The sequence below is a fragment of the Callithrix jacchus genome, chromosome X, assembly GCF_049354715.1.
Source record: "Callithrix jacchus isolate 240 chromosome X, calJac240_pri, whole genome shotgun sequence".
Taxonomy (NCBI): domain Eukaryota; kingdom Metazoa; phylum Chordata; class Mammalia; order Primates; family Cebidae; genus Callithrix; species Callithrix jacchus.
Window position 1 is genome coordinate 105928566 of NC_133524.1, and position 19536 is coordinate 105948101.

Consider the following 19536-nt stretch of genomic DNA (forward strand, 5'->3'; position numbering starts at 1 on the left):
CCTATTATAAATGATGCTGCAAAGCATATCTCCAAATACAAACCTCTTTTCAGTATATTAGGATTGTTAATTTAGGATAGATTCCCAAAGTAAAATGACTGAGTCAGAGTATATGAATATCAGTAATGTTCTTAATATATATTGTCCAATTACTTTCCAAAATATTTGGACCAATTTATGCTCTCACCAATGGTCAATAAAGTAAAAGTGTCCATTTTATGACGCGTCACCAGCTGCAAGTTGTCTCAAATTTACATTTATCAATTGTATAAAAAGAACTTTGCTATTAACATCTATTTTTCTATTACCATTGAGTTATTTAAAAATTCTTTTCTCATAATTTTATAAGTCATACGCATTTTCTGCTTCGTAAATCTTCTCTTTGTCTCTTCCCCTGCTTTTAAGGTCCAGTGGTAGACAGAGGATCCCCAAAAATTAGTGTTTTGCACAGTCTTATGCAAAAGCAGGTAGTTAATAATACTATACAGTGCTTATAAACTGCGCTAATGCTATGGATTGGCTTACTTCACTTCCATTCCACCCTGGAATCTTCTGTAACTTAGATTTCGCATGTGGATTAGATGTCACCAAATAGATGTACTTATATGAAGTTTGGCAATTAAAATTGAGCTAAAAAACTAGAAAGAGTAGTTCTATCTGGATATATGAGGTTTTCTACAGTGTTCATTTTCCACCTTCCTAGGTATCAAGAGGAAGTGAGGTGCTTCCCGTACCAAAGTCAACAACAGCAGCATCCTGGTCTGGTTTCTAATCACTTGGTCACACCTATTGCATGGTCTTCATCTAGCTCCCTAGGCATTCAGAAACAGCTGCAGCAGCTGCAGAGGTGAAAAAAAAGCACGTTCTTGATTCTGGCAGAGCTCTACAGGTGACATCAAAGGTAATAATTCCCTTAAATTTTCAGTTCTGTATTTTTCTGGAACAATGATTGTGAAATAGACCTTTAGACCTTCCAACAATCTTATAAGTACTCAGTACCCTGTTTTAAATTCCTTCCCATAAATTGTTAGGAACTTTTCGGAACATATTCTAACAGTATATATTACAATATAAAAATATGTATACACTTTGATCTAGCAATTATACTTAGAAAATTTTCTTGCATGGAAAAAAAGCATTAGCATGCATTGTCACCAAGATATTTACTGCAATTGTTATTTTAGTAGCAGAAAACAACCTAGAGAAAACCTGAATGCGCACCAACAGGGCCCATGCTACACACCAACAGGGGCCATTCATTACAGAACATCCATGCTACGGCATACTATAGATCAAACTAACAAGTAAAAAATTAAAAAAAAAAACAGAAAATGTTATCCATTCATTAATCTGAAAGTATGCCATGATACATTTAAGGAAATGGTCTGTATAATTCCATTTTTGTCTTTAAGGAAGTGAGGGTATTTCTTTCTGCTTAAGAAACTACAGTGGTTTCTGTTTCTTGCCCTGAACCCTGACTGATACACACACACTCATCATCATCATCAGTAAACATTATATATCTGATGTGGATGGCTGGTTTCTAATCCAGTTATGAATCTCATAAATAAATATACAGGAAAATTCTTGGAGGCCCAACACTTATTAAAATATTGTACCACATAAGGGGCTTCTGCTTTAAGATAGAGCAGCTTGTAGCAAACTAATGCTGTTGCTGAGAACAACTAGAAAAATCAGGTGAAATGCTCCCCAAAATGTTCCTTCTTGAAGGCATCAGAGAGCCAGGGCTTGAGAGGTAAGAACCCAGAAAGAAGGGAAGCTCATCGAAATAAGCCCGACTTTCTGCATGTTGTTTTTCTCTTGAGGTATTTCTCAATTCTTGGTCCAGAAACTGGGTAGACAATGACTCCCATGAGTCAGAGAAGTCAACAGAGCTTTAGATAATATCACAGGACCCAGAGTACAAAAATTTGAGTTTAAGGTCAGCCAAGGCCAGCCAGGATTTGAAGAGTCATGAAACTGCACAGACAAGTGAGCCTGACATGTAGCACAAGTTTTCCACTCCAGGAAATTGCCAATTAAGTTGCACAGGGCAAAAGATTATAAGCCCTGCAGAGTGGCTAAAAAGTAGACTGGAGTTTCAGGAGGATTCACAGAGCTGAAGAGACAATAATTGGAATTCAGAACTTCTCAAGGAGGAGTGTCCTTGGGAAACATCTATCCCTGGTTCTCATTTGGGACCCCTGGAGACCTATATCTTAGCAATGGAGTAAACTAGAAATAGGTTGAGTCTAGCAAACACTACAAAGCCTCAGGTAAGCTCAGTGGCTGAAAGGATTAAGATAATTTTTCCTCCCACTGCCTAGCAAAAAACAGGGTGAATCATCTCTGGAGCACATAAGATCATCTAGAGTCTATATACTTTTTTTGGCACAAAGTCTGGCGCTCAGTAAAAAATTAACTAATCTACCAACAAACAGTACCAAGAAGAAAAAAAAAAAGGAGGCAACGGGAACAGACTTAATGACCAAGTTATTGCAGTTACATGACATGGACTATAAATATTCAAGAAAATGAAGGACAATGTGAAGAATTTCACCAGAAAATTAGAATCTGTAAAAAATAACCAAATGGAAATTCTGAAAACGAAAAATACAATAAATGAAATTCATAATTCAATAGTGGGCCACATAAAGTATAAGATCACCACTACTTTGTAGGATATTCTAAGCACCTGCTATGTTATTCCCTCTGGAAGACTCCCTTCCTCCACTGTGTGTAGCATTTGGGGACTGCCAATCAATATGCCCTCCGCTCCTCTGATCAGGAAAGTGGCAGGCGCTAGATTGAAAGCAAGTCAATTGGATTAACCTAAGAATTTGAATCTTGAGCTAAGCAATGCAAAGATGAAAAACAGAGCTGATTCATAGTGCCAATGGTGCCCTGGTGATACGGTTTGGCTATGTGTCCCCACCCAAATTTCAACCTTGAATTGTAATAATCCCTATGTGTCAATGGTGGGACCAGCTGGAAGTAATTGGATCATGGGAGTTTTTTCCCTATGCTATTCTCTTGATAATGAGTTAGTCTCATGAGATCTGATGGCTTTATAAGCATCTGGCATTTCCCCTGCTTGCTGTCATTCTCTGTCCTGCCACCCTGTGAAGACGTACCTTCTGCCATGATTGCACGTTACCTGAGGCCTCCCAAGCCATGTGAAACTGTGAGTTAATTAAACCTCTTTTCTTAATTAATCCTTTTTTCTCACATTAGTAATGTGAGAAGGGCCTAATGCACCTGGAAAAGGAGCTCAGTAGTTCCCTCCATATAGATCCTGGATGATGTCATGATTTCCATCTTTTTTGAGGCCTGCTGGTTTAATTATTCCTTCCACAAGCCAGCTCGTTGTCTTCCACATAAATTCCTTGGCTAGCCAGTGTATTAATTTGGGTAAGTAATACATCAACCCCCCAATTTCAGTGGCTTTAAAATAGATTTCCCATTCATGTCCTACCTGGAGTGTGTCAGCAGTAGGACTATATTCCAGAGTTACTCAGGGACCCAGGCTCTTTCTATTCATTGGCTCTGCTCTCTTCTAGGTCTTAGAAGTACTCTGCATTCAACTGGCAGGATAAAATGTGGGAGATGTTTATAGAAAATGGCACATATTGCTTCTGCTCACATTCCATTGCCCAGAATTTAGATACATGACCATACCTTGGTGCAAGGTAGACAGGGAAATGTGATCTAGATGGGTGTCCAAACAGAAGAGAACATAATACGTAAGAGTACCTGCAGTCTACATACCACAGCCAAGGTCAGTTCTGTTACTTGCTAACAAAGGACCATAATCAGTACAGATAGAGAGGATTTTAACAGAGCTTAAGGAGGAGAGCAACTCAGAGAGAGGAACTGGTGTAAAGAAAGAGAATAGAGCATCATGTGGTTTCGCTGGAATGCCGAGTGCATGATTGGGAGCGGTGGGAGACCAGTGTAAGACATAGATAGGGTCTGGAATGCCAAACTGAATTCTGTAGGCCAGGAGTTGACAAACTATCGTCTGTGGGACAAACCTAACCTGATCCCTGTTTCTGCAAGTAACATTTTGTGGGAACACATGCACACTCATTTATTTATGTATTGTCTATAGATGATTTTCCTATACAATGGCAGGATTGAGTAGTTGTGTTAGAGAATATATGGCCCACAAAGCCTATGAATACTTACTATCCAGACTTTTACCTAAAAAGTTTGTCAACCTCTACTGCAGGCAATTGGGAACCACTAAAGGAAATTGATTAGATGAATAGTATGCAAGATTACAATGGCACCACTGCATACAGGTAAACTGGAATGTGTGAACCAATTGTTTGGTTTGGGGTAAGGGATCAGAGAGAGGGGTCACATAGTCAGGAAACTATTACAACAGTCTAAGAAGTAACAATAGTAGTTACTATTAATAGAGTGGCTACTACTTGACAAGCACTGTGATATGTATTTTGCAAGCATTATAAAATTCTGTCTTCACAAGAACCCCAGGAACCACACACTTATTTCCATTTTGCAGATGAGAAACCTGAAAATCATAGAGATTGCAATACTGGCTCTTCTTCCTCTCCCTCCTCTTGGGAAGGCAGCATTCTGCATGGTAATTAAGAACAAGGATTCCAAAACAAGACTGCCTATGTCCAAACCTCAGTTTTACCTTTTGTTTTCTATATGGCCTTGGGCAGTTGTTTAACCTCTTTGTGCCTAAGTTTCCTTATTAGTATAATGGTGGTAAAGATCAAAGTGATACCTCCTAAGGTTTTGGTAAAGAGTTCAGTGAATTACTGTACGTCATGCACTTAGTACAGTGCCTGGCACTTAGTAAGGCCTATAACACATTTGCTGTTATTTTTCCTAAACTCTGAATCTTGGCATATCCCAGGGTCTAGTCCAGGACCCTTTTTTCTTCTCTAGCCACACTTCCATCATGACTCTGTCTAAGGTTTCCATCTCCCAGGACACTTACTTTTCCACTACCCTGTTTTGTTTTCATTGGGGCACAATCTTAAATTATCTTGTTTATTACTTTGTTAACATATTTATAATCTATCTCCCCCACTTGAATGTAAGCCTCATGAAGGCAGAGACTTATTCTTGTTTATTGCTGTATCCTTAGGGCCTAGAACAGTACCTGGTGCTGTTGATGCCCAAGAAGTATTCATTGAATGAGGAAATTAACTTATCCAAGTAAGTGGCAGATATAGAATTGAAACCTAGGTCTGACTGAGGCCAACACCTATGCCCTTCATCTCCATCCTATATAGTATAGTAACCATAAAAACAGGAGGAGGTGGATTAGAGAATTGTTTAAGAGGTAGAACTGAAGTAACTGTAACTGATTTGATGGCAGTGGAGGTGGGAGTGGAGGAGGATTACAAGTCAAATATGATCTTGAGATTTAGACCTGGATGACAGTGACAGTGGTGTTTTAAAATGCCATTTCTCTGAGTATAACTGACTTTTACTCATGAGAAGAAGACTCTTACCCTGAAACATCTTAGAACTGAGTTAGGAATACAGTGAGAGGCACACAGGCTTGGGGAGATGGGGAGAAATTTCATTTTTGGAAATGTTAACTTTAAAGCAATATAATAGGGAGATGCAAAGGCAGAGTTGAAGCTGAGAAGAGAAATCCAGGCTATAGCTATAGATTAAGATTTCATCAGCTTAGAGGTAATAGTTGACATCTTAGTAAGGGATTCTAAGTAAGCACCTACAGTTAAGTGAATTAGAGGAGGAAAGGGGCAACAAAGAGAGGAAACAACCAAAAGGGACATGTTAGGGTCCCAGCAGGAAACAGACTACATATTCAAAATAGGAAAATTCAAGAATGGCTTAATAAAGAAATTGTTTACAACGGTGTGCACAGAGTGCAGCAAAACCACAAAAGATAATACTGTATACTGGAGATATTAAAACACTTAGGCTGAAAGGACTGAAGGAAGGGAGTAATTACCAGAACTCAAAAAGCCATGTAGAAAGGACCAATGGTCCCCATGGACAAACCAAAATAGAAACTAACTAAAGGAAAGGAAGCCTGTTAATATAATTCATAAAGATCAGTCTTTCAGGGATGAGAGCAAAACTTTTTAAGAAGGTACAGAGTGGATCTGGAGGAGTAAGTGATACATATCTAACATAATACAACCCTTTTGCCCCTCAGTGTCCACTGTTGTCATTCACCTAGGTGAAGAGTTTGTTTGCCTTGAACAGGATAACACCAAGATCCACAGCTACTGTATGATCAAAGGATGATACCAAGTTGCATTCCCACCTGATACCTAAAACAACAATCACCACTAGTGCTCTTCACATAAGGCAGAGGGTATAAAAATAGGACTTTTAAAACTAACATAAAACATAGATGCTATATTATCTGTTTTTGTAACTTGCTTAAATAATCAAAGCTACTTTCTTCCACTACCCACTTCATCATTACCTTACCTTCTGCCAGCATCCAGGCTCGATAGGGCTCTTAAACTGGTGGGAAAAACAAACTCTTTATATTAGTAGCATATGAGTGTGGTTATACCTATATTATTGGGTTGCCCCATTTTCAATTTGACCAGTACTATGGGGCAAAGAAGTATAGTGACTATGCTGGGTTCCCAACGAATACGCTGGGTTCCAAGTACTATCTTCTTTTTCCCATGTGTAGCAGGGACCCAATTTTCCCCTAGTAATTGGGATTAGTCACCCCAGCCAATACACTAACCCTTTCTCTGCTTGTTGATTCAATAGCACGGTGTGGCCAAAATGACCAGGTGATATCACAGCTCCAAATTAATTGGAAACATCCTGACCATGTATCCTGAAATAAGTAATCCTCCCTTAGCACCTTAGCTCCCTTGGTGACTCCAGACACGCCAAGTCCAAGCTTGCATATCCAGGAACATAACATTCTTTAAGTGAATTATTGGATATTGTACTGAGAAGGGCCACTCCTAATTCTATTCTCTGGTTATCATACCTATGCATTCTGGCTATGGGTTGCTTTTAAGCAAAAACTGTCCTGCAGGATAACACCCCAAGCTCACAAAGTACAGTCTCCCAGATGCTGCCATAAATGAGCTTTCAGCAGGCCATTACACATTTTATGAAGACAGCTATTTCTGGATAAAGGAGTGCACGATAAGACCATGAATTCCATGGGGATGAGCCCACTGTGTTACTTTTTTGCCATAAAGTGAATTTCTGGTTAAAGAAATGTTGGCTGGGTATATTAGTCAGGGTTCTCTAGAGAAACTAAATCAACAGAATGTATATACCTAGAAAGGGAAAGGTTTATTTTAAGGAATGGGTTCATGTGATTGTGAAGATACAAGTCCAAAATCCGCAGGGTAGGTCAGCAAACTGAACACCCAGGGAATACTTACGGTCCAAGTTTAATGGCAGTCTGCAGGCAGAATTCCTTATTGCTTGGGGTAAGATAGTCTTGTTTTATTAAGGCTAATTAAATATGATTCACCTATACTATGGAGAGTAATCTGCTTTACTCAAAGTCCCCCAATTTAAATGTGGAATCTTATACAGAAACATACTTCACCAGAAACATCTGAAATAATATTTGACCAATTATCTGAGCATCATGGCCCAGCCAAGTTGATATAAAATTGTCTTCATTTTTATTTATGTGGGTACATATTTTTTAATTTTTAATTTTTGTGGGTGTTTATATTTATGTGGTACATGAGATATTTTAATACTAGTGTGCAATAACCACATCATGGAAAATGATGTATCCATTCCCTTGATAATTTGTTTACAAACTATCCAATTATATTCTTTTAATTATTTTAAATGTACAATTAAATTATTATTGGATATAGTTACTTATTTTACTATCAAATAGTAAGTCTTACCATTTTTTATACCCATTAACCATCCCCATTTCCTCTTCCACACAAATTTTCCCCCACTACACTTTCCAGCCTCTGGTAACCATTATTTTACTTTCTATCTCTATGAGTTCAATTGTTTTCATTTTTAGCTTCCACAAATAAATGAGTACATGCAAGGTTTGTCTTTCTGTGCCTGACTTATTTTACTTAACAAAATGACCTCTAGTCCCATCCATGTTCTTGCAGATGACAGAATCTCATTCCTTTTTGTGTTTGAATAGTACTCGACTGTGCATATGTATGTACCACATTTTCTCTATCCATTCATCTGTTGGTGAACATTCAGGTTGCTTCCAAATCTTGGCTATTATGAATAGTGCTGTAGTAAACATGGGAGTGCTCATATCTTTTTGATATCCCAACTTCCTTTGTTTTGGGTATATACCTAGCAATGGGGTTCCTGGATCATATGGTAGCTCTATTTACAGTTTTATGAAGAACTTCCAAACTGTTCTTCTTATTGGTTGTACTAATTTACATTCTCACCAAGAGTGTACAAAGGTTCCCTTTTCTCCTCAACTACTCCACCATTTGTTATTGCCTGTCTCTTTGATGAAAGCCATTTTAACTGGAGTGAGATCATCTCTCACTGTAGTTGTGATTTGCATTTCTCTGATGATCAGTGAGGTTGAGCACCTTTTCATATGCTTGTTTGCCATCTGTATGTCTTCTTTTAAGAAATGTCTATTCAGATCTTTTGCCCATTTTTTAATTGGATTATTAGATTTTTTCCTATAGAGTTGTTTGAGTTCTTTATACATTCTGATTATTAATCCCTTGTCAGATGGGTAGTTTGAAAATATTTTCTCCCTTTCTGTGAGTTGTCTCTTCACTTTGTTGATTGTCTGTTTCACTATGTAGGTGCTTTTTAACTTGATGAGATACCATTTGTCCATTTTTGATTTGGTTGTCTGTGCTTGTGAGGTATTGCTCAAGAAATCTTTACCCAGACCAATGTCCTGGAGTGTTTCCCCAAATTAGTAGATTCATAGTTTGAGGTCTTAGATGTAAGTCTTTTTTTTTTTTTTTTTTTTTTTTTTTTTTTTTTTTTTTTTTGATGGAATCTCTCTCTGTCGGCCAGTCTGGAGTGCAGTGGCGCAGTTTTTGCTCACTCCAAACTCCGCCTCCTGGGTTCAAGCAATTCTCCTGCCTCAGCTCCTGAGTAACTGGGACTACAGGCACGCGCCACCCCACCCAGCTAATTTTTGTATTTTTAGTAGAAGCAGGGTTTCACCATGTTGGTCAGGCCGTTCTCAAACTCCTAACCTCGTGATCCACCTGCCTCAGCCTCCCAAAGTGCTGGGATTACAGGCATGAGCCACCGTGCCTGGCTGTGCACCACCACGCAGGGCAGATGTGAGTCTTTAATCCATTTGGATTTGATTTTTGTATATAGAGATAGGAGTCTAGTTTCAGTCTTCTGCATATGGATATCCAGTTTTCCCAGTGCCATTTATTGAAGAGACTGTCTATTCCCCAAAATATATTCTTGGAAATTTTGTCAAAAATTAGTTCACTGTAGATCTATGGATTTCATTCTGGGTCCACTATTTTATTCCATTGGTCTATGTGTCTGCTTTTATGTTAGCACCATGCTATTTGGTTACTATAACTCTGTAGTAAAATTTGAAGTGAGGTCTTGTGATTTATCCAGTTTCATTCTTTTTGATCAGGATAGCTTTGGCTATTTTGGGTCTTTTGTAGTTCCATATAAATGTTAGGTTTCCATGTAAAATATAGGAATAAGGCCTACTATTTAAGACCTATAATTTGAAGCCAGCACATATCCAAGTTCCAAACAAGGCCTGTAATATTACTCCCTGGACATTACTGTTGGTTATTCAGGGCCCAAGGACCCTTTAGTCAGCAGACGATGAATCCTGCCTGGACTGGGTCCTTCCCTTCAAGGCAATGGGTTCCCTTCTGACCCAGGGTGTGTCTAGAAATGTCACCCGGGAGCTAGAGCCTGGGATGGAGGTCTCACAACTCTGTCCAGTGCCATCTTCTACTGTGATTGTACAGGTATCCAAGATGCAAGACAAAGTCCTCTTTGTTTTTCCCTTTCCTCTCCTTAGGCAGAAGGAAGGACTGATTTTTGTTGCTGTGAACTGTGCTGCCTGGCACTGGGAGAGGGGTTATATAAGCACTCCCCAGCCATACCATCTGGTGTCTCCCTAGGTCACATGCAGCCCCAGTACACTGGCTCTAAGCCCAACATAGCATCTGTACTTGTCTAAGAATTGCAGTCCTTGTGTCCTAGACTGCCTTTCAAGTTCACTTAGGACCCTGTGATGGTTAATATGGGGTGTCAACTTGATTGGATTGAAAGATACAAAGTATTGATCTGGGTGTGTCTGTGAGGGTGCTGCCAATGAGATTAACATTTGAGTCAGTGGCCTGGGAAAGGCAGACCCACCCTTAACCTGGGTGGGCACAATCTAATCAGCGCCAGCATGGCTAGAATATAAGCAGGCAGAAAAATGCGGCATGAGAGACTGGCCAGGCCTCCCAGCCTACATCTTTCTCCTGTGCAGAATGGGTCCTGGCCTCTGACATTGAACTCAAGTTCTTCAGTTTTGGAACTCAGATTGGTTCTCCTTGCTTCTCAGCCTGCAGACAGCCTATTGTGGGACCTTGTGATTGTGCAAGTTAATACTTAATAAATTCATATGTGTGTGTATAAAATATATTCCATTAATAAATAATATATATTATATTACATACTAATGGAATATATTATATATATTCCATTAGTTCTGTCCCTCTAAAAATCCCTGACTAATACAGACCCCAAAGCACTTTATCCTATTGTGACAAGGCTTGCAAGAAACTCATGTTCTGACCACTGGGATGGGCACTTCCCCTCTAGCTAGATATGGTCCACATGCTCCCTCTGTGGGTTGGCACTGGCTGAGTTCAGCATGGTTTTACTGTCCACTGAGACAGCAGCACTGATTTCAAGGCAGAGTCCTACAATTTCTGCATGACCCTTCCCCAAGTGCACAGATTCTCTCTCTGCAGCACATAGCTGCTGATGGGGGTTGGAAGAGGTGTGGCATCAGTGATTCAAAACTCTTTCCTACCCTCTTCAGTGCCTCCTTCAGCAATATGAAGTTAAAAGCAGAAACTGTGATTGCTCACCTTATTTTTGGTTCTTATAAAGGTGCTTTTCTGTGTGCAGATAGTTGTTAAAATTTACTATTCTTGTGGAATAGGACTATTGATGGAGATTTCTATTTGGCCATCTTGCTCCATTCTTGACACATAAAGTTTACCATCACAGTTTGTTACTCTGGCATAGACTAATCATTCTCTAAAACAATGAGTGGAAGTAAGATGGTGCTGTAGGACCAAATCAGGATTGCAGCTCCCAGTGAAAGCGCAGAGAGTGAGTGGATGCCACATTTCCATACGGATCTTTATTGCCCACAGACCGGGAGATTCCCAGGTGTAGGAGCCCCACAGGCCACCAGCATGGCAGTTTGGGCTGGCGTGGCTGTTTGGGCCAGCATGGCTGTTTGGGCCGGGACCACAGCACAGTGGCACTCTGTACAAAATACACTGGTTTGGTTGCCCTGTTAAACCAGCAATTGGAGATTTTAGAAGGCAGATTAGCACATTCATCTGATTAAACAGGACTTAAACAGAAAGCCAGGCCAGGAGATTCCCAGGGAGCAATGTGGTTCCAGCAGTGGGTCACCACATGGGCAATCACATAGATCCTGGTGCCCTTTCAGCAGGCAACTGGAGCACCTGGGAGAGAGTCAACCCTTCAACTTAAAAAAAAAAAAGGGCTCTGAGGCAGGGAGCCAGATTATCAGGCTCAGCGGGTCCCACCCCCACAAAAACAAACAAAACAGCAATTGGAAACGCTCAGGGTTGCGAGTTTCATGGCAAGCACAGCTGAACCCAGGATGGTGTACCTCGGTGGGGGAGGGGCGTCCGCCATTACCGAGGCACTCGACCCCTACGGAGGTACACTGCCATTGCTGACGCAGCCTGCCGTTGCTGAGGCAACCCACCGTAACAAAGAGAGTCCGCCACTACAGAGGTGGGCCACCATTGCCACAGCAATTCTAACCACACCCATATAAACAGGACTACAGGGAATCACACATGGCAGCAGGGTGGAACCCATGACAGCAGGGCAGAGCCCACGGCAACAGGGCGCAGCCCAAGGCAGCTCAGCATAGCCACTACAGGCAGGCAGTGACTAGACTGCCTCCTCACTGGGCAGGACAGTGCAACAGATACTCATAAATAAAGCCCTAACTCCCCAGGACAGAGCACCTGAGGAAAAAAAAGGGCTTTATGAGTTCTGCTGCAGCAGACTTAAACGTACCTGCCTAGCAGCCCTGAATGACAACGGAGCTCACAGCTCAGCACTTGAGCTTCTCTAAAGTACAGACTGTCTCCTCAAGCAGCTCCCTGACCCCCGTATATCCAAAGAGTCACCTCACAAAGGACTGATCAGACTGACATTTGGCGGGCACCATTCAGGGACAAAGATAGCAGAAGAAGAATCTGGTAGCGACCCTTATGGTTCCACAGCTGCTACAGGAGTTCCCCAGCCAAGCAGGGCCTGGAGTGGACCTCAGCAGTCCTACAGCAGAGGGGCCAGACTGTTAGAAGGAAAACTAAGAAACAGAAATACTTCATTGTCAACAATCTGGATGTCCACTCAGAGACCCAATCGGAAAATCAGCAACTACTCTGACAACAGGTGGATTAATCCACAAAGATGGGAAGAAAACAGTGCAAAAAGGAGGAAAACACCCAAAACCAGAACACCTCGCCTCCTACAAGGGACCTCAACTCCTCACCAGCAAGGGAACAAAGCTGGACGGAGAATGAGTGTGATGAAATGACAGAATCAGACTTCAGAAGGTGGGTAATGAGAAATTTCTGTGAGCAAAAAGAACATGTTCTAACTCAATGCAAAGAAACTAAGAACCTTGAAAAAAGATTTGATGAAATGATAACAAGAATGGACAACTTAGAGAGGAAGATGAGTGAATTGAAGGAGCTAAAAAACACAACATGAGAACTTCGTGAAGCATGTACAAGTTTCAACAGCCGAATTGACCAAGCAGAAGAAAGGATATCAGAAGTCAAAGATCAACTCAATGAAATAAAACAAGAAACCAAGATTAGAGAAAAAAGTGCAAAAAGGAATGAACAGTCTCCAAGAAATGTGGGACTATATTAAGAGACCTAATCTAAGTTTGATAGGTGTACTTGAATGTGATGAAGAGAATGAATCCCAGCTGGAAAATACTCTTCAGGATATTATCCAGGAAAACTTCCCCAACCTAGCAAGGCAGGCCAATATTCAAGCCCAGGAAATAGAGAGAACACCACAAAGATATTCCGCAAGAAGAGCAATGCCAAGGCACATAATCGTCAGATTCACCAGGGTTGAAATAAAGGAGAAAATACTAAGGGCAGCCAGAGAGAAAGGTCGGGTCACCCACAAAGGGAAGCCCATCAGACTCACAGCAGATCTCTTGGCAGAAACCCTACAAGCCAGAAGAGAGTGGGGCCAATATTCAACATCCTTAAAGAAAAGAACTTTCAACACAGATTTTCATATCCAGCCAAACTGAGCTTCAGAAGTGAAGGAAAAATAAAATCCTTTGCAAACAAGCAAGTACTCAGAGATTTTGTGACCATCAGGCCTGCTTTACAAGAGCTCCTGAAAGAGGCACTACACATAAAAAGGAACGACCAGTACCAGCCATTCCAAAAACATACCAAATGCTAAAGAGCAACAACAAAATGAAGAATCTGCATCAACTAATGGGCAAAACAGCCAGCTAGCATCAAAATGACAGTATCAAATTCACACATAACAATATTAACCCTAAATGTAAATGGGCTAAATGCACCAATCAAAAGACACAGACTGGCAAATTGGATAAAAAGACAAAACCCATCAGTGTGCTGTATCCAGGAAACTCATCTCACATGCAAGGATACACAAAGGCTCAAAATAAAGGGATGTAGGAAGATTTACCAAGCAAATGGAGAGTGCAAAAAAGCAGGAATTGCAATTCTCATCTCTGATACAATACACTTTAAAGCAATAAAGATCAAAAGAGACAAAGAAGAACATTACATAATGGTAAAAGGATCAATGCAACAAGAAGAGCTAATGATCCTAAATATATACGGAAATTCAAACCATCATCAGAGAATATTACAAACAACTCCATGCACATAAACTAGTAAAACTGGAAGAAATGGATAAATTCCTGGATACTTGTGTCCTCCCAAGCCTAAAGCAGGAAGAAGGTGAAACCATGAATAGACCAATAATAATGTCTGAAATTGAGGCAGCAATTAAGAGCCTACCACACAAAAAAAGCTCAGGTCCAGATGGGTTCACAGCCGAATTCTACCAGACACACAAAGAGGAGCTGGTACCATTCCTTCTGAAACTATTCCAAATAATCCAAAAAAAGGGAAATCCTTCCCAAATCATTTTATGAGACCAACATCATCCTGATACCAAAACCCGGCAGAGCCTCAACAAGAAAAGAAAACTTCAGGCCTATATCCATGATGAACATAGATGCAAAAATCTTCAATAAAACACTGGCAAGCTGACTGCAACAGCACATCAAAAAGCTTATCCACCATGATCAGGTAGGATTCCTCCTGGCGATGCAGGGCTGATTCAACATACACAAGTCTATAAACGTAATTCACCACATAAACAGAACCAAAACCAAAAACCACATGATTATCTCAATTGATGCAGAAGAGGCCTTTGATAAAATTCAACAGCCCTTTATGCTAAAAACCCTCAATAAACTCGGTATTGACAGAATGTATCTCAAAATAATAAAAGCTATTTACAACAAACCAACAGCCAATATCACACTGAATGGGCAAAAACTGGAAGTATTCCCTTTGAAATCTTGCACTAGACAAGAATGCCCTCTCTCACCACTCCTATTCAATATAGTACTGGAAGTTCTAGCCACAGCAATCAGGCAAGAAAAAGAAATAAAGAGTATTCAAATAGGAAAGGAGGAAGGCGAATTGTCTCTATTTGCAGACAAAGTGATAGTATATCTAGACGACCCCATCATCTGAGCCCAAAAACTCCTGAAACTGATAAGCAACTTCAGCAAAGTCTCAGGATATAAAATCAATGTGCAAAAATCACAAGCATTCCTATACATCAATAACAGACTTAAGGAGAGCCAGATCAAGAATGAACTGCCATTCCCAATTGCTACAAAGAGAATAAAATACCTAGGAATACAACTAACAAGGAACATAAAGGACCTCTTCAAGGAGAACTACAAACCACTGCTCAATGAAATAAGAGAGAACACAAACAGATGGAGAAACAGTCCATGTTCATGGTTAGGAAGAATCAATATCGTGAAAATGACCATACGGCCCAAAGTAATAAATTTACAGACTCAATGCTATCCCCATCAAACTACCATTGACTTTCTTCACAGAACTGGAAAAAACCACCCTGAACTTCATTTGGACCCAAAAGGAGCCCGCATAGCCACGTCAATTCTAAGCAAAAAGAACACAGCGGGAGGCATCTCACTACTGGACTTCAAACTATAATACAAGACTACAGTAATCAAAACAGCATGGTACTGGTACCAAAACAGAGATATAGAGCAATGGAACAGAACAGAGGCATAGGAGGCAACACAACATATCTACAACCATATAATCTTTGATAAACCTGACAAAACAAGCAATGGGGAAAGGATTTCCTGTTTAATAAATGGTGTTGGGAAAACTGGCTAGCCATGTGCAGAAAGCAGAAACTGGACCCCTTCCTGACAACTTACACTAAAATTAACTCCAGATGGATTAAAGACTTAAACATAAGACATGGCACCATAAAAACCCTAGAAGAAAATCTAGGCAAAACCATTCAGGAATGGGAAAAAGTTTTTGCAGTTTACCCACCTGACAAAGGGCTGATATCCAGAATTTACAAAGAACTCAAACAGATTTAGGAGAAAAAAACAAACAAGTGCATTCAAAAGTGGGCAAAGGATATGAACAGACACTTTACAAAAGCGGACATACATGAGGCCAACAAACATATGAAAAAATGCTCATCATCACTGGTCATCAGAGAAATGAAAATCAAAACTACATTGAGATACCATCTCATGCCAGTTGGAATGGTGATCATTAAAAAATCTGGAGACAACAGATGCTGGAGAGGATGTGTAGAAGTTGGAACACTTTTACACTGCTGTTGGGAGTGTAAATTAGTTCAACCATTGTGGAAGACAGTGTGGCAATTCCTCAAGACATTAGAAATAGAAATTCCATTTGACCCAGCAATCCCATTACTGGGTATATAACCAAAGGGCTATAAATCATTCTACTATAAGGACACATGCACACGAATGTTCATTGCAGCACTGTTTACAATAGCAAAGACGTGGAATCAAGCCAAATGCCCATAGATGATAGACTGGACAGGGAAAATGTGGCACATATACACCACGGAATATTATGCAGCAATCAAAAACGATGAGTTCGTGTCCTTTGTAGGGACATGGATCAACCTGGAGAATATCATCCTCAGCAAACTGACACAAGAAGAGAAAATGAAACACCACATATTCTCACTCATAGGCGGGTGTTGAACAATGAGAACACATGGACACAAGGAGGGGAGCACTACACACTGGGGTCTGTTGGGGGGAATAGGAGAGGGACAGTGGGGGGTGGGGATTTGGAGAGAGATAGCTTGGGGAGAAATGTCAGATATGGGTGAAGGGGAGGAAGAGCAAATCACACTGCCACGTGTGTACCTATGCAACTATCTTGCATGTTCTTCACATGTACCCCAAAACCTAAAATGCAATAAAAACATTAAAAAAATAAATTTAAAAAAGTGTATTGACTTTTGTCAAATAATTTTTCTGCATCAATTGAGATATCATGTAGTTTCTGTCCTTCATTCTGTTGATGTGGCATATTACATTGATTGATTTTTGTATGTTGAAGCATCCTTGCATTCAGAAATAAATCCCACTTGCTCATTATGTGTAATCCTTTTACTGTGCTGTTGGGTTTAGTTTGCTAGTATTTGGTGAAGATTTTTGCATCAATATTCATCAGGTATGTTGATCTGTAGTTTTTTTCCTGTTGTATATTTGACTTTAATATCAGGGTATGCTGGCCTCATAGAATGAGTTTGGAACTGTTCCCTCTTCTTCAGTTTTTGGGAAGGATTTCAGAAGAATTGATGTGTATTTTTCTCTTCCACCTCTGGGCAATTTTGTTGTTTTTGGGGGGAAGTTTTTGGTTATGATTCAATATTCTTATTATCTATTGGTCTGTTCAGGTTTTTTAAATTTTTAATTGTTGAGCCTTGATAGGCTATATATTTCTAGCACCCTATACTATGGCCACATGTATATACTGTCAATCTTTCCCCTAGCTTTTCCTAAAGTGGCCTTCAGCCATGTACTAAGGGTACTGTGCCGTGGGGAAAGGAACATACCAGAATTTAAAAATTATCTATTATATACTGGCTCTGATCCATTGGAACAAGAGAGCCATTCAGTGGTTACTTCTATAGACATTGAACATATAGTATGAACATATATACTCAGTAACTGACAGAATCTCTACCTTGTCCCCACCTGAAGGATGAGGTCTCTTATGTTAAGAAGTGGCCAAGTAAAAGCGCTTGGAAATTCTATTCATCCCTTTCAAAGACAATAAACCAAAAGCAATACCATATGTCTGGAGGAATTGCAGAGGTAAGACTAGAGAGATGCAGGGGTGATAACTTCTATGTCATCCCCATTTAACTCATCTGCTTAACAGGTACAAAAGTGAGATAGGTTGTGGATGATGACAGCAAATTGTTACAAACTTATTCTGGTGATGATGCCAAGCAACTACAGCTCCAGTTCTGGATACGGTATTTTTACTAAGGCAAATCAACACAGATCCTGGCCCATCGTATGGGGCCTTTGACTTGGAAAATGCTTCCTCCTCCCATTCCTCTCAGTAATGAAAATCAGAAGTAGGAGTGATTGTATATTTTTCCTTGTTCACGGCGCTATTCTAATTTTTCTATTCCCTATCATAATATAGTTGAGAGGGATCTTGACCATCTTGATATCCCATAGAACATTACTGTTCCATTAAATTGACAATATTATGCTAATTAGAGTTGATAATCAGGAAGTAGAAGTAAAACTAATACCTTAGAAAGATATGTTCATATATATGGTGGGAGATAGTTCAACATTCTGCATGTAGACAAAGTTTCTAGTGGTCCACTTTGAAGCATCTTGAGATATTCTTCTAAAAGGAAAGTTGCTGCACTTTGCACTGCTCACCATAAAGAAAAAGGCTTAGTGTTTGGTGGGCCTTTCCAAATTTTGAAGGCAATATACACTATATTTGAGCATGTTTAATTACGCACTATTTTGAAGAAATGCCCATTGCAGAATAAGGTCAAGACTGTGGAGCAAGCATTGCTGCCACTTTGGCCTTATGACTAGAAGAATAATCATAAGGATGAATCTACAGAAGACAAAGTTTCTGAATGATGTTTCTGGAAATCTCCAACAAAAATATCACATTGCAGACTAAATGCTTGGAGTAAGTCCATGCTCTCCTTGACTGACAGCAATTCTCTTTTCGAAAGTCAGCTCCTAGCTTGCTATTAGACCCTAGTAGAAACTGAATTCCTGACTATGGTACGTAAGAAAACTATAGGGCTTGAATTTCCCCTTATAAACTTGGTGTGTTAACTGATTAACTGAATCAGAAAGTGAATATATTCATCAGTATTCTGCTATAAAATTGAAGAGATATATACAAGACTGGGCACAAACAAGTCTGAAAGGCATCCACTTGAGCAGGTTATTCAACACTCCTATGGTACTTGCTGCTGGTACTTTACCAATTTCTCCTGAAACGTACTTCTATGGCCTCATGGAGATTTTCTTATGAACAATTGCTGTGTTTTTGTCTTCTCCAAAAAGCTTTTATTGGAAACTTAATTCCTACTGTAACATTATTGAGAGGAAAGACCTAATAGAAGGTGTTTAGGTTATGAGGGCTTTGCCTTTGTGAATGAATTAATGCTGCTATAAAAAAAGTGCTGGTGGGAGGGGTTCTCTCTCATGCTTTTCTGCTACATGAGGACATAGTGTTCCTACCTTCCAGAGGATGTAGCATTTAAGTTGCCATCTTGGAGGCAGAGAGAACAGGTTCTAACCTGCTGGCACCTTGATCTTGGACTTCTTAGTCCCCAGAACTGTGAGAGAATAAATTTCTGCTCTTTACAAATTACCCAGTCTGTTGTATTCTGTTATATCAGCACAAAACAGACTGAGACAGAAAGCAGCACCAGGGAAGTAGAGTGTTGCTCTAACAAATACCTAAATATGTGAAAGTGGCTTTGGAACTGTGAAATGGGTAGAAGCTGGAACAGTTTTGAAGTGAATACTGGGGAAAGACATATTTCTATGAAGGATGATCCTGGTGAGGGCTCAGAAGAAGAGAGCTGTAGAGGAAACCTCAGTCTTGGAGATTATCTAAGTTGTTGTGAACTGAATATTGGTAGAAATATGGGCAGTAAAGGCCATTCTGATGAGGT